Below are 16,930 nucleotides of genomic sequence, written 5' to 3'. Positions count from 1 at the left end.
TTTTAATTGGTACTGCTGTCTCTGACTCATGGTAAACATAGTGTACATAAAGCACAGAAATAGGAAAGTATGCTTGTTTTAAAAGGTGATGTTAAAACTTTCTTCACTGAAATATGTGTCTGCTCTTTTTTGTAGGGCAAGGACTTAAAGGACTGGGCATGCTCAAACGTTGCTGTTCCTCTTCCCAGTTCTTTATTGTTGGTCATGTCTTGTGGCCTCTCTCAGCTTATCCACTAACTCCTTTGAGCCATTCAGGAGGGCAGTTCCTGGTAGTTTTGGCTTTTCATGCTTTCAATGAATCTTTTAAGCCTGAAGAATTGTAATTGACACTCCTATGCGTAATGCCCATTGTTGACCTGTTGCAGTACTGTACTGTAAGTGCACCTACTGCTGGCCGTATTTTAACTGCTTGCTTTCTGGTTTGAAAGATGCAGTGGTTCCTTTCACTCCTGGATCAATGTCCAAGAAGAGAATTCATTAACCTGTAAGACGTTTACACCATGAACTATGTTTTTCTGACTTTGCTGAAGTCGCTGGCATTTTTTTTTTTTTTAGTTTTTTTTTTAGAAAAGCTACTATTCAGGGCACTTTAAGTCAGTGACATCCCAGATTTTTTTGCACTTCCTTTTTAAACAGAAATGGTTAGCATCCAGCGGAATTTATACCATTATGCTATGGATTACAGCATAAGTCGTGTTCATGTTAATCTTGCTTATGCACTTGTTTGGGTGTCCTGTGCTGTACATATAGGTATTGTATACAGCGTAAGAGCCACATGGGAACCCAACTTAATTGAATTCATCTAAGAAACATTTTTTCCATGTATTGACAAAATTTGTACTTTTTTTCTCCCTGCCTTTTCTAAAAGCGATCATTTAAAGTTTAACCATGTTGGAGGCATAGTACTTCCAAAGTTCATACCATGTGGTAGTGTTTATAAGACTTGTGCAAAGAGAATGAGTGGCAGCTCGCCAACTTACATTTACTGTCCGTGTGGTGGAAGATTAACAAAGAACATAATGGCATGATGACCTAATGGTGAATGCTTTTCTCTGTGGAAGGCATCCATATCTGGTGGCAAGCGAGAAACCAAAATATGATGTTAATAAACTCAGTCTACATCCTGCATACCAATGAAATGCTTCAAGTGAGGATTGATAGTTTTTGCATTTGAATCTAATCACTGATGTTCAGAATAATTGCAGAGAGGAACACTGCATCTTTAAATGAGAAAGTTTGATTTTACTTTTGCTCCTACAGCATGTCAGCATCTCAAGTTCATTTCTTGCAACCTACACTATGGTGATTTGTAATCAAGCCTCCATGAGCTCGTGACATGAAGTACTGTTCTGTTGTCAAGTACTATCAAACTTTTCTGATAATGCTGAGTTAGGACAACCAAACAAAGCTAGCACTAAATAATGTTTAAAATTGTATACCTTTTAATGATCTTTCCAAGTATTTGTTACTGAAATTGTATCATGTGGAGTTTACTAGGTGTTATGTTCCAGTGCAGTGCCTCCTTTTCTTTCCCCACTGCTCTCTGTGGTGAGAAATTTGCCTTGTTTAAAATAATTACTGTGCCCTCGCATGACTGTTAAAGCTTTCTGTGCAAAGATGATTGTCTAAGTGCCACATGCCTATGATTGAGAAAAAAAATAATCTATTGTTACCTCTGAGTTGTGTTCAACTGAAATGCTATTCAACAAATAACTTAGGAAAAATAGTTCTATTTTTAGCTTTTCATATCTCTGCTGTCTTTTTCTCATTTTATTTTGGCAGCAGTGAAGAATGGATTGTATAAAGACTGCTTGCTAATATGAACAAAATGCACTTGTAATTCCTGGAAATAAATTTAAATCTTATATCTTCACATTAACATTAAGAATTAGTTTTTGGTTTCCTCTTGGGTAATGTGTTTGAATGGAAATCAGGTTCAATTGCTACTGTAGTATATAAGGATGCTTGCTGGTTAATAACTCCAGGCTTCCTCATACCATTTAGTTTGCTCTTCAATGAAATCTAGAAAGCCATTAACTTAGACTTCAATAGATAAGGGTGCTTACAAGAGTCCATTTCAAAATTTTCTTTTTCTTCTACTTTAAGTGGTAGTCTGCCAAAACTAATTTTTAATAAGCAAGGGTTCATCTAAAGGGCATTTTTTATTAGGAAGTTCCTGTGGTACATAAATCTCTGTTGCGGGGAACATATTAGGAGCATTGTCAGGACACTGCACAAGTGACCATTGAATTGTGGTATGGAACCTATGCTTAAAAACATTTCTATAGAAATATGCACTTGACTGTTGATACTAGTGTAGAAGTCTCTCTTGACATTTCTACACATCTTTACCAAAATGCTTTTCTCACTCAGTTTTGAAAAGTTGAAGTATTTCTAGGATCTCTGCTACTTGTACGATCATTGTTACTACAGGAATAATTTTTGGCATGGTTGGAAAGATGACTGTTACTGAAATTAGTTTGTAACACCTCAGTTGTAATTTATTAAGGAAGAAATCTATTAAGGAAGAACTTTGGCAGCTTACTTCATCTTTCTCTTTCCCAATTTTGTTTTTAATACTTTCTTTAATTTTGGATTTTTGTGGAGGTGTAGACTTACCCTTACATTCTGTCTCTCAGAATGAGAAGCCAAGGGTTTGCTTTACCTAACATCTGGTGCTTTGGGGCTTTCTTCCTTAGCTACTTGGCTGAATCCAATTGGCATCTATCACTACCAGTAACCACAGTCATCAGTCTTTTAATGAATTCAGAAAACATTGTTGGATTGAATTTGTTGATGCGTCAAATGCAGAAGCATTTTTTTTTTTTGTGTCAGAGTTTGAAAACAGTTTAAAAGAAGGTGCCTATAACAACACTGTGTTAGGTCGGTTATTTCATCATTTTACATTGACTTTTTTTTTTCTTTATGTAGTTTTTATATTTTAGAGTGAAGAACAGCAGCTCTTAATCGAAGTAACATGCATAGTTCATGGTAAAGATGTTTTGGGAATAAGGAATGTAAACAGTTCGTTGTCAAAAACATTCCAACCTTACAGCTGAAGAAAAATATGCAAACATAAAATTCTCATGGATGCTTTGGCAAATAAGCATCTTACTCTGCTGTCCTGACTGTCGCCAGACTCTTCCTCATCAATATCACACGTTCTATCAGATCTGAAGTGTACAACACACTACATGGGCTGAGCAGTGTGGTGCACTGGGAGCTTTCAGGAGTAGCAGTGATGACATAAATCAGCAGTGGCCAAATGAAACCCAAGGAGTTGAGTGTGGTTTTCCTTACAGAACGAGAAAAAGAAAAACCTATTGTTGCTGCCCACTGTAATATGCTACGATATATTTATACCATGTCGAAGGTGTTTGCTGAGCAACTGTACTATAGATTTAAACTTTATTAATATATATTTGCTTATGTTAGTGTAGTTTATATAGTCCTTGGTTATTGATAAATTTATTGTGTTGTTACAGCACAGTGATATGGTATAAATATAGGTCTATACGTACACACCATATACTCATGAATTTGGTCCCTTGCATAGTACTTTTATATTTGTACAGCAATGTCTTCAAGCAATCCCAGATTTTAGGGGAAATATTTTTGTAAATGCAGTGGTTTAAACAAAAAAAGTCCAAACAATCCTTTTACTAAGTTTTAAATACATTTGTGGTTCAAAATGGTTTAGTTAACAATTGAAATCAAGACACTAAATTAGTGAAAAGTGCACATTAGTAAAGTGAAGCTTACAATGTTGTTTGTAGCATGTGCTGTGATCAAACTAAGTGAAACATTGGAGGAAATGTGAAAGTTGGACTACCTTTGTAAATCTAGAACAAATTTCTAAAGGTTGCAGCTGGTTTACTTACTATTGTTGCCTTTTCTTGTGTTGTATCAGTGTAGAGCACTCTTAAAATACTCGAACTGCTTTGTCTTTGCTTTGTACTGTTGGTGCCTTCTTAGTCATGTACCCCACAAGTCCTGCATAGCTAATTTAGTTAATGGTAAGTTTAAAATAAAAAAGCAAAGGAAGATTTTATAAAAAAAAAAAAATAAATCATTTTCTGTATGTTCTTATTCATTGTAACAATTAAACGTTTATATTGTGACAGATTTGTGATTTGGTTAATCTGTATAGATCAATTGTAAGTAGCAAAGGTTTATATTTCGTCTTATTCTTTTGATGTTGTAAACGTATGTGATTTTCTTTTTTAAAATCAGGTAACTTAATGTTCTGTTTTGTTTTTGGCATTTGAATCTTGTAAAAACAAACGCAAAGAAAATCATTAAATTGTGTCCCTGTATTACCAAATCAGCATAGTACTGTGCGTATATAGAATGACTGGAATTTTGCTTTAAAATTAACTACTGTTTTATAAACCATAAATACACTGATGTGTATTACATTAGTTTATCTGAACAATGACTGACACTTGACACTGCAGTTGTGAGTAGCCTACATGTAATATTTGTGAATACTCAAGTGTGCTCGTTCCACTGTAAGACTATACCAGCTTGAAATTAAATTAGGGAAGCCATCCAAAAAAACACAGGTGAAGTTTCTTTGTAGACAGGCAGAAATGTTTTATCTTTGGTACAAGAAAGTTATGAAATCATCAGTATTTTGAACTGTTGAGCAGAGAGTAATGGAAATAGATTCCACTGTATCTGATGATTCACAGGCTTTTTTTGACACTTTATATTGTTATTCATATAGCTATTGCACTTTTCCCATGAAATCTTGAAAATAAGTACTTGAGCAATCCATAGAGACCAAATGTTTTCATTTTACTACAGAAAGGTTCTTCTCAGGCCAAGGGTTTAAAACGTGTGATTTCTGGGAGCAATGCAAGTAAGCTTACATCACTGTCGTGGGCTTTTAATGATTTTTTTTTATTATTTTTTTCTAGCCTAAAATCAGGCTATGCCAAAGAACTGAACTCTTAAAAGGTGTAGTTGGATAATGGCAGCTAGAAACTTCTCTAATTAATCTGAAACCAGAAAATGTGACCTGAAACTAAAGAGAGCTTAGCCATAACTGACAGGTCTGTAACAACTCAGAGAATTGGCTTGTCAAAATTCATTTCTCCATCCCCTCTTTGGCTTTCACAGCAGAGTATGTAACTTTTTCCCAGAATATTACAGAATTTCATTTTTGCTGTAGATAGGTTTATGTGTGTTCATTCTTTTTTGTTGACTAGCTGCCTCTTGCTTTCTTTGTTCCCTCTAGCAGAACACTGTATTCCCAATAGCGTGTAATTCAGTGTGTTACTTCAAGGTGTAACTACACTGCAGCTTGTCTCAGTGGAGGTTTTGACAAGCTAGTGATTGACTTGACACTCTCTCAATCCTTGTTTAAAGAGGGTTAGTTTGAAATGCAGTGCCTGTTTTCTGTATTTCATTAGAATTGGACACTGATCTTTTCTATCTGTAAACTTTAGATATAATGGGCAATCTTGAACTGTTGGAGTCAAGGACTGTAGAGATGGGTGCTTGGGTTGGGCAGGTTACGGTGTGTGTGGGCTGGGCTGTTTTGGTGAGAACTCCCGTGTGCTTGGGAAGCTGAGCTGCCTGCGCTGGGGGAGACGGTGCACTCACATACTTGTACGACTGGTGAGGAACTGCTGAGTGCAAGCCCTGTTTATTTGAAGAGATACTAGTGTAGGCTTGATGGCATTGAGCTTTGTACAGCTCTGACCCCAGGACTTTCTTTGCAGACCAAAGATGCTGGCTTGTGTTGTGCATGTTTCATTTTCAGTTATTCTTTCAACTAAATTGCATATATGTAACACTTGACAAGCTTAAAAAATATGAAAAACATCTGAGGCTTGTAGAAGACTTACAACCTTCATCCCATCAATATGTGCCATTATCATCTTACTCTGATGTGTCTTTTTACCACACATGAAACTCTTCAGCTAGCTTCAGAAGAGTTCTAGAGCTTGCACTCCGGTTCCAAAGTTGGCTTTAGTGAGCCTGCAAAAGAATATCCTGGTGCTCTGCCAGGTGCTAGAGATGGCCAGTGGTCACATTCCCCATCAGAAATGTGGCCCCACTCATGTGGTGCTCATGCGAAGGCTTCTCTTGGAAGTCAGAGATGAGAATTGTTCTGTAACCCCTCTGTCTTCCCCCATATAACACTGACGACTTTCCTTGAGCTGTTTTCCAGAACTCTGGTTTTTCAGTATATCTTGCTATTCACAATTTACTTTTCTCTTTGTCTTCCTATTCAAGGAACTAAACAAGTCCCAGTTGTTCCAGAAAAATCTTTCTTCTATAGGATTTGTGAGATTTCTGATGATAAACAGTGGATTATTGATCCCATTAGTTAAACTGTATATCCACTGAAGAGGTAAGCAAGAAAGCTGGACAGTCTCCCAAGATTCTTCCTGTTGGAAGCACAGCATGTGATATGGTAACTGTGGATTTCTGGGAAGGCAATATGAAAACAGACCTAAGAACAGAAAGGACCAATGCATTTGGCTAACATGTGGCAGGAAACTGTTCCAAAGGGTTTCTTGGCTGCTGTTGGGAACTTCTGCCCAAAGTCCAACAGTTCCTGGTTCAAACTTTTCTCTCTTTGACTCTCAATCTTTAAATACCTCATGAATACAGAAAGCTTCCTGCTACTTCCATAAAATTGCCTCTCATCTTCCTCTTAACACACACAGAGCCAATTTTCCTTAAGTTCCTTACCTTTCCATCTGATTAATTAGTGTGGCAGAGAACTGTGTGATCCTTCTAGCTTTTCATTTTACTTGGTACAGAGGTAGCTTATATTTGTACATGAAGGCTGAAAAAAAGGAACCCAAAAATGTTCTGTTTGTGGTTTCCCAGAAAAGAGCAAGAAATGCCTTGACAGTACGTTGGGTTTGCAGCATTTTCTCATCTAAAAATACGGAGTTAAAAAATACTTTATCTTGTGAGTCTTTCTGTGAGTTTGTGCGACAATCAGCTGTATTGGCTGTCAACTGAAATCCTACTTCTCCATCGTACTTCTCCTACTTCTTCATTGCTGCTTGGACTGGGCTGACCTTTGATCTTGCTGAGTAGTAACTCTGTCTTCCAGCGATGCTTCTCTTCCTCAGGGTTTTGCACTCTCCATGTTGGTATTTTTCTCCAAAATCCTTTGCTATGACTGACTCGATGACTTCACTTCTTTGTTCTGTTCATTATCTTGCATGGCTGTAGATTACCTACAGTCTCACAGCTTGTTTGCTTTGGGTTTTAATTTTTTTTCCCTTCTGTAAAGCTAAGCCAAGGATACAGCTGTGCTTCACAGAGCTGGGCCCTGGTTACAGGCAGCTGCTGGTTACAGCCACTGGCTTTGGGCAGCGCAGAGCAGCTCCTCTCCTGCAGTCGTGCAGTGCTTGTGATGGCACCAACCAAGGCGTCGCGCAGTATAGTGATCTGTTCATTCCACCTTGCAATTTAATGCTGACCTTGAATACAGAACCCAGAAATAACACAAAATTTTAGTCTCTCTAGCCATGATGCATGCTTCAACTATTTCAAAATTCAGGCTTTTCTAGCAAAAAAACCCAGTAAACCCCAAAGCTGTAAGGGAATGCCATAGAAACTTTTTAAATTTGCTATTACTCAAAGACTTGAGATATACTTATTAGAGGGTTTTTTTGTTGTTAGATCCAAGACTAAATGGCTTGTTCTGAAGATGTTTTTCTGCCTTAAAACTGCAAATGCAAAAATGCTGAATATTCAGAATTTAGGCTTGAGGCTCACTGATCATATCACAAGTGAGCTGAACAATTCAGGGGAAGGTTTTTTAGTCAAGCCTTTCTCCTAGTTCACCTTTGATTTCAATAGCTAGTACTTAAGAGGAAATTTTGACTAAAAGAACTTTCTATATTCCTGGAAGTGTTAAAACTTGCAAATATTCTAACTTGTAATTGAGACATCATAGACTCAAGAGTTCAAACTTTAGACTTTTTAATGCATTTTGTGTTTTTAAAAAACTTTTTGTTATTTTTTGTATGTGTATATACTTCTGCAGGCTGTTTGAACAGGTATGCCACAGATGTGGACGGAACACAAACTTTTGCAGGTCAGCTTACACACTCAAAAATACTTAAATGAATATTGTTCATGTCACTATAGCTATGTGGTTTAATTCTGTGTTTGCTCTTACCTGCAGCAAAAGTGCAGCTCTCCAGACAAAAGTGTGGGGATTAAGGAGAAAAAAAAAAAAAAAAAAAGAAACTGTGGTCATTTCTTAAGCATTCTTTTGTAGCTAAACTTAATTTATAAACTTGTTTTTGAGGGTATGTTTGGTATTTTGGGAGAACTGTATTAAGCTGTTTTTACAGCTGACTTGGTGACATTTCTCTAAATATAATACACTGTTGTTCCAGCATGGCAAAGGTCTGCATAATTCATGTGTGCTCAACTTAATCACTGGTTTTCTTCTTGTGACAATAAATGGCATTGTACCAAAAGCAATATATCCTGTATGTAGTTAGTAGTGGAAATAATTAGTACTGTGCAGCTTTTATTTTCATTGTCTTTCCAGGGCTTGCAGCTAGCATGGATCGTGTGCACTGACAGTTGCTCCAGGCTATTAAAGATGTCTGAGGGGGAAAAAAGGGTCCTGAATAATACTGGTGTGCTTTCTGGAAGCTGATGCTGTACTTTGAAGCAGAAAAGGGTTGCATCAAACTTATTTTCTTCTGAGTCTTATCATCAGAATACACCTAGATCTAGAGTGTTCCTCCGGAATTGTTCCTCCACAATTTTCCTCTTGAGAAAGGCCCAGGCTCAGCACCAGCATCGTTAGAGCCAAGGATTATGAGAGAGCGGAAGGGCTTTTTTGCTCTGCTTGGTTTTGGGATTCTGCTAAGTTATGCTCAGCCTTATTAGATCACGGCACTGAAAAAGACTTGTGGAATGCTGCAACTGGTTTTGCTCACCAACTACTTAACTCAAGACCTGATAAGACCACGCAGGCAATATGCATTGCATGGGAACTCTCTAGTCTTAAGTTCTGTCCCTCCTGCCCGCCCTCCCCTCCCTTCAGTAGCAATTCTGTGCTACTGGCTCTGCAAGTAAACCAGCCCTGGATAACTTTCCCTTAAAAGAGGGGAGCTTTGTTTTTCCTTTCTGGGTGCTCACAAGGGCAAGCTATTAAGACAGTTATCTCCCCTCCACTTGCATTTGACTGCTAGTGTGTCGTATTCGTCATACTGAAGTGTCACTGTACAAAAATTTTAATGCTGCAGAAATAACAGGGCTGAAGAACTTGCTTTTCTCACCATGTATATTCCTCCTCGCTTTCAAGGTCTGTAGAAAAATACCTACTTTCGGTTATAACTGAATAGCTTTTCTGCATTTTCTGTGCACATTTTTCTCTGCTGCCTCCTACTCTCCTTAGATGTGACTTATTTTACTGCTAATGGTGTTACAAAAACTGTAGTACTACAGGTGTCATGTGGTAACTTGTAAATAAAATAACTGAAACACATGGTCAAGTTATTTGTGGTGCTGCTCTGTAAATGTGTGACATTACCTTGGCTGTAAATCTTAACTGCTTTCCTGAAGGACCTATACTTTGCACTTAGTGATTATAAAGCCAGTGTCTCTGTCTTTTACAAGAAACCTTTTGGTGACTAGCCTCCACAGCAATCTGGTCCTAGTGACAAGTTTCAGGCAACTACAGCATTGACAGCAATTATTTCTAGGCAGTAACTTTGCAACATAATTTGCTAGATGACAGCAAATCAACACTTATGTCGAACTGATTGTCAGTAGAGCAATAATACATTTTTATGTAAATATCTCTCAGGATTTGTATAGCAAGTAAAGAACATGAGATTATTTACAGTTAGAAGCTGATTAGGAAACTGTTGCTGTGGTAGCATTTTGTCCTTGGAGCCTATCAGCTCTAGCAAAGGACTGTCTGTTTCCTATCCAATTGAGAGGGTGGTGGAAAAAAGTGGAAGAGGTCTGACCTGTGAAGAGAACACAAAGTGCTATGTTTTAGTTAAAAAACCAGATACACTGCTTGCAGCGTTCCCTTCATGGTTGGCATGCTGTCAGAAATGCAGCAACAAACTCTGTGTGGCTGGCTCCAGGGGTGTGCAGGCAGGAGAAAAGTTATGGTAGGCACTGCCAGGAGCTGGCGGGGACGTGTTTATGAACAACACTCCCTTTCTCTTCTAGAAAGCAGTCCTGAGATCTAATTAGCAGCCAGATGTTAAGCTCTTCAGAATAATTTGCCTTCACGTATGCAATTGTTGTGGAGGGCCTGTCATTGGTTGGTGTAGACAAAATTTAAGGGTTTTCATGCCTTTTCTTTGGGGAATGAATGTTTTAGTCAGTCCTGTCAAATATTTTAAGAAAATACTCAAATGGCTGAATTTTCTGCAGTGCTGGAGAGATAAGCAACCTGTCATTCCCAACTACCTGAGGCTCCCGTCAGCTGTCTTTTGTGTGTGCAAGTAAAAGCCACCTTCTACTCCGTACTCTGGCAACAGGCTCTTTTTGAAAAGCATGCCTGCACAGGGGTGGGGAGGCAGCGGGATAGGCTGTTCAAGATATGTGGTCCTTAACACTGTTCCTCCTATGGGTACCTCTATGGGGGTCTGCACTTCTCTTCCCTGTCCCTCTGGCTTCATCCCATGGGTTTTCCTGTCTGTGCAGACTAAATGATGTTGCTTGTTGATGCCTTGTCTGTGACTGACTAGAATTTCCTCCCTCTTCCACTCTTCAAGTTAATCTGGAAGCAGAGTTCACTCCAACTTTAATTCTGAAATCAGTTATTTTCCTTTTTTTGTTGTTGTGAGAACTGTTGGTAGTTATTAGAGTTGAGGTTTTTGCTAGGCGAATGACATTTCCTTGTGAGACAGTAATAAAAACCTTGGCAAGCACCTTTGCCTGTGCTTACTTTGTTTTGTACAATGGAGTTGACAGAGGATAAATCAGAACAGATGTTTTGCTTTCCTTGTGTATTGTGGTGACAGTCATCAAGAGCATGTTAATTTAGAAGAAACTGTTTTTAGAAAACTGCTCAGGTTTAGCAAATATTTTGTGCATTCATTTTTTAAAAATAACTGTCCTAATAATCTGCAGTACAGTTATTTGAAGGAACGGGAGACAGAGCTACAGCGGCAGGCATGCAGCACTTGCACATCTAGTTTGGAGTTCTCCTGAAACTGCCCAGGAAGGGAAAAGCAATTAAGAAAAGTTGCAGCTCTTTTAAAAGCAACTGGTGAGCCAAAAAATGTTATGTGGTGCTGTCCAATAATGTTAGCTATGTTCAGAGTTTAAATAGTGCCAAATAAATGAGCAAAGAACAAATAATTTGCCCTCCGCTTTCAAGATGCGGACAACCAACAGTTGGGCCAGACTCCTTCGTCACTCTATTTCAGTTACTGCCAGTCATAGTCTGTTGAAAGCGGCTGTATTAACACATACATGTATTTTTGACTACACCTTCCCTTCATACTTTTATTAAGAAAATTGCTTTCCATTCAAATCAGTCCTTTCAACTTGGGGGAGAAAGAAATGACCTTTCAGTGTTGCTCACGGTTTTCAATGACGGGATATGATAGTATTTCTGCTTCTTATCTTTCAATTGCTCCTGTAATTCTTCACCTTATTCTTCAAGTCTCCTTCCCTGCAACTGTTACATACAGACTTTGGGAGCCTGATTCTTTTCAAGGTATTTAAGTGAATTGAGGCAAATACCACATGGAAACATTTACCTGGAAACAGTTCCACTTAATGCAGATCAAACTGTTTCTCAAAGCAGGAGCTGTGACAAAGTAGCTTGTGGCTTTTTACCATAAGGGCTAATTGAGTTTATTTACAGCAAGGATATTAAACTAAACAGTTTAAAGAATAAACATACTCAAAACAAATACAACTCTTTTCAGAATAAAATGTAATGTCCATGATAGCTACTGAATGGAATCTCTGACAAAAAACCCAAACAAACAGGTTCTAGAAACAAAAATGTCTCAAAAAAATGCTCTTGAATGAATGAAATTTGTGCGTGCAACAGAGATTGTCTGAAGGTGGTGATTATAACCCAGGCGTGTTTTGTGGGTAGAGAGGTGGGCAGCAACAATGAAGCCTGTGGCATTTCTTTCATAAACATTTCTATCTGCAAATTGCCGCACACCTCCTCAAATAAAGATAGCAATTAATTAACCAGGAGAGTCCATTTCAGCTCTTAAGGTGCTTATTCAGGATATTCAGGTATTGCCTTGGCATTCACTTGCACTGAGAATGGATTCATGATGACATTTTTCTGTTAAATTAATTGAAATTTGGCATGTGTATATTTTGGTTTTACTTGAATGTATGAATCATTGAACACCTAGTAATTTTCACTGTGAAAAGAAGTGTGACTGCCTTTCAGTGATCCTGCCTTGCTATTGCCTGCTAACTCTGCTTGAATTTGGAGGAGGGGGAAACATTATTGGCTTTTCTTTTAGAGTGCACCCCTCCACACCCTGGAATGTCTTTAGAATAAAATAATCTTTGGGTAAACTAGTAAAAATTACAAACTCTCTGTGTGGCCTGTTCAGGAATAATAATAACAACATCTGTATACCCTTTGTACCTACTTAGGCAGTGAAGAGCTAGCTATCATCTAAAAAACTTGAGGAAAATAGATAATGTACACCCAGCTCATGCTCTTCTAAAAACACAATTCCTGTATCCTGCTGGCAACTAAATCATGGGCTGTCAGCTTCCAGGGCTTGGTAGTCAGCAGAAGTTACAATGCTATGGGGTGTTTTTTTCCAATGCCATGTTGGTTTTATTACACCAGCCCAAAAGTTGGATTAACTCAGTGCCCTGCCTGCTTCAGGAAGTAATGGGCACAGTCAGAGGTGCTCCACCTGGTATCCTCTTGCAATGATTTTCCCTTTTACCATTTGTTGTCTCCTATAATCAGTTATTTTCTTGCTTTAATTTTTCCTTTAGTCCTTTCAGACTTAAAGGTTGTCCTAGGGTCAGATTAATGCCCAGCCTTAGCTGGAGAACAGGCAGTCCATCATGAGAACTTCCTGCAATTCTTTGCAACTATATGCCAGCTTTTGTCAAATGTGCGCCAAGCTAATGAAGGTAACCACAGAAAAACTGAGGTTGGAAGGAACCTCTGAAGGTCAGCTGGTCCAACCCCTGCTCACAGCAATGAAGATGTGACCTGGACTGCATGGGGCTGAAGAAGACCTACTCAAGGAAGAGTAGGAAATTGTAGATCTTTAGTTTTCACTTCCTTATGCCTTACACTGCTAATTTTTGCAGTCACTGATAAAGTCAGAGATTTAGTCGTGCAATACACCCTTTCACTTTTGTTTTCACCCATACTTCAGTCATGTTGCCTGTGTGCTAACAACACAGGGCACTATCCCTCACAACATTCTTTTTTCTGTTTTGACTGGAAGATATTGGGCCATTCACATTTGTACAGAGCCTTTAGCTACTGCAGAGATGCAAACAATGAACCCTCCCTGCTGTTCTGGCTGCCCTTCCTGGCACCACCACAGTTTGTGCTGTTCCTGCTCTGGGTCCAAGCTTTCATTCTTCTTGTGCTACTTGTTCACATGTTTCAAGCACTCGATTTTACACATAAAGACAATTTATATTCTAGAAATCAAAAGCCATTTTGTGCAACATTCACTAATAATTTTGTCTGCAGGTCAAATTTTCAGCAACAGGGCTTTAGAGTCTCCAGAGAGGAAAAAGAACAGAGATAAAATTGGCCCTAGAAAGGATGTAATAATAGTTTTTATTCAGCCTCCCACTAGAAACCTTGTCTCTGTGAAAATCCAAATAAAAGCTGTAAAAGGAAAAGCATAACTGCAGCTTAGACCTATGTGCTTCAAAGCTCTCCTGCCTAGTCCAGCAATTGTAGAACTGCTGGAATGATTGTGGTCTCTGGTCGTGCCATCTGCTGGTGGAAAGTTGCTGTGCATATCGTTTATATAGATAAAAACCTCACTGAACAACAGTTAAAGATGATCATTAAAGAGCAAAATTTATAATAATAGTACCCAGAGAGTTCTGAAAAATATCGTATAAATCCTCTAGAATTATAGCTCCAATGTTTATCAAAGGCTAACCTAGTAACAGTTTAGAGCAGGAACATCTGTCTGAAAACTGTTAGTGAATGATTTATGGGTTTATGTAGTAGGTTTTAGGGTTTGGGTTTTTTTCTTTGGGCTTTGGGGTGGGTTTTTTCTTTTGGTTTTTTGTGTGTTGGGTTTTGGGGTTTTTTTGGTTAAAGCATGCTGAGCCTCACAGTGGGTGTGCAATATGACTGATCAAGGCAGTAGAAATGAGGATTAAAAGAAAAATTTGTTGCATGGGGACTGATTTGATAATTCTTCCTTTTTTTTCCCAGTTTCTGGTGTGGATCCAAGCAATTCCAACCACCTACGAATAAAGCACACCACTATGTTAGGGAATGAAGCACAGAAGCAAGGAGAAGCATTGGGTACTTTCTTAATATAAATATTAATGATGATTATTATGCTAGTTATGATTGTCAAACTTTGTACAATCTGTTCTTCATGTCTCCGTACCCGTCCACCCCTCTTCATACATACTGACATAAGTATCAAAAGAGCAATTCAAGATAAAGGACTGAGAGAAAACAGTATTGTAGCTTGGTAACATGAAAAATTAACTTTACTAAGCTGTTGCTGTGTTTTGAACCCCCTGCTTATATGTGACTTGATTTCTCTCTTGTAATAATATCCAAGGGACTGCAAAATCTTGTTTGTAGCAACAGCAAAGCATCTTGCAGGAAGTTTCTGGATACTAACGGTCAGGGGATCTTGCTGGTTCCGATAGTTAGTCTGAAGGCTTTGCAATGGTTTCCATGTACTGCTTTGCACCCTGCTCAGATAGGTACTCCAGCTGCTCTATAATTCTTTGAGCCGATAAAAGAGCAGATATCACTTTTCTGATTAAATCTGAATTACATTGACTTGTACTTGTTTGCTCTGGCCAGAACAGCTGGTTTGGTCCTGTCCTGTGCCTCGCTGAGCCATGCAGAAGTCTTGGGTGACTTTTTTCCAGAGCCTAAAGGTTTGGGATACCCCAGAAGTAAGGCACTGGAACACGGATATTTTTGAAGCTCTTGCAAAAACAGGATGGCTGAATAGGCTCTTGACAAGGATACCAGGGAGTACAATAGCAAAACCAAGGATGCAAAATGGGTTTCAAAAAAGCAAAGGGTAAGCGCACCTTTGACAGTTATTTTGCACAGTATGCCAGCATTGAGACAATTTTTTTTGAATAAACTGATGCAGAAAAAGATGCTGAAGACTGTGATCCAGAGGCAGTGTGGGTAAGATACACTCAAGTGCCACCCTGTCCAAAACTTCGATACCAATGGAGATGGCATTGCAATATTTGCGTTTCATCCCTGTATTACCAGTCAACCTTCTATTCTGGCACACTGCAGAATGTGAAGCAGCAGCATTCTGTCTGTCTTTAAGTAATTGTTATTACATACTATGATATACGCCTGGTAACTTTTATGCATGGTGCAGGGTGCTGCTGTCTCGAGCAGATGTAAGATAAGTCTTTTATAGCTTCCTCCCACCCTTGTTCCAGTCATTTAAAATGCTAACCATGCTGTGGTTGAAAAGAAGGTCCGAGTCCACTTTGCAACAGCCTGGTCACCCCATTCCTCTCCTGTCCTTTTCCCTGTGCTGCCTCACTGAGCTACAAGCTACAGCAGTGACTGTGCTAGAGTCAGAAAACATTTTTAACAAACATATAAGTACCAGAGCAGAACAGAGTAAGTATTGAGTAGCTGTACAGCACAGTGTGTAGTACTGTGTGCATAGTGCCTTCTGACCAAGCAACACACTTATTTAATGGAAATATTTTTTCTTGGTACAAAATCTAGCAGGGAATTATTCATATAAAACTGTAGTGTAGCTATGAGCAAGATGTACAGCAGAAAGAACAAGACTTTGATCCTATTAACTCACTGTGTGTCAGTCTTGCAAACCTGCACTTATTTTCAGACTTCTGAGCATTTCTGTAGGGGATATAAAATGGAATTCTAGATATGGAATGTGCTCCAGCTTGGCACTTACATTATGAGGTAAGGCTGCTTTGTCACTCACCTTTGGATATCATGGATGCTCTATATGACATAGCAAGAGAAACTGTTCTTGCCGGGCATATTTTGCTGGGGCCTGCGACTCCTTGGAAACAGGCACTTTCTTTGTTTCCACATCATATGGATCAGGGGATGTGTCTTTCATATTGAGATTGCCAAAATATGTGTGCAACTAGCCTCGTCCTGTCATGTACCCAGTAACCAACTCTGTACCCATTTCTGGAAACATAATTTGTATTCTCTTGATCTCTGCAATCTTGCATCTCTGACAATATTTTTAGAGAGATGAACGCAATTTCTAATGTGACTGTTGGAAGCTCTATTCAGTAATATACAAGCTGATATACAACAGAACAGAAAATCCAGCATACTCCATCAGCTCGCTGCCTTCCTGCTGCCAACACTGAAGGTGCTAGAAGTGAACTACTTACTTTTTTTTGCCATCTGAAGAAATTATACAGTTGTGCTATATACCAAAATATGAACTTACATAACTGGGATATGAACAAGGGACTTGCTGAGCTATGTGATCAGTGAGTGCAAGTGCTGGCAGCCTTCTGTAATTTCTGCTGTGTGTTTTGTCCTTTCCCATGCTGAGTTCATGGTTTGGGTGGTCAAGCAGTCAAATTGGGGCAGTTACTGAACACACTTCTACTTCAGGGATGGCAGGAAGAAGTTAATTGAAAGGTATCTGTTTTTTTTTTCTTCCCTTCGAATCCTAGCATTTTATTTAATGACAACCACTTGAAAAATATTTGTTTTAGAGAAAAAAAATGCTGCCAAAATAAACAACACTCCATTTGCGCTTATGTT

At 38.7% G+C, this 16,930-nt stretch overlaps 1 protein-coding gene across 1 annotated transcript in view; it reads left to right on the top strand.

The window, feature by feature from the left end:
* The window catches only part of MAPK1 (mitogen-activated protein kinase 1), a 36,548-nt gene extending 32,224 nt beyond the window's left edge, over positions 1-4,324 (top strand). Inside the window, exon 9 of the mRNA XM_075769532.1 lies at positions 136-4,324. The gene's annotated coding sequence lies outside the window, so the exon portion shown is untranslated. The remainder of the gene's footprint in view (positions 1-135) is intronic.
* Positions 4,325-16,930: the final 12,606 nt, after the last annotated feature.

This window comes from Balearica regulorum, chromosome 17, assembly GCF_011004875.1.
Source record: "Balearica regulorum gibbericeps isolate bBalReg1 chromosome 17, bBalReg1.pri, whole genome shotgun sequence".
Taxonomy (NCBI): domain Eukaryota; kingdom Metazoa; phylum Chordata; class Aves; order Gruiformes; family Gruidae; genus Balearica; species Balearica regulorum.
Note: the sequence above shows the minus strand (reverse complement) of the source record. Positions and strands in the feature narration are given on the sequence as shown.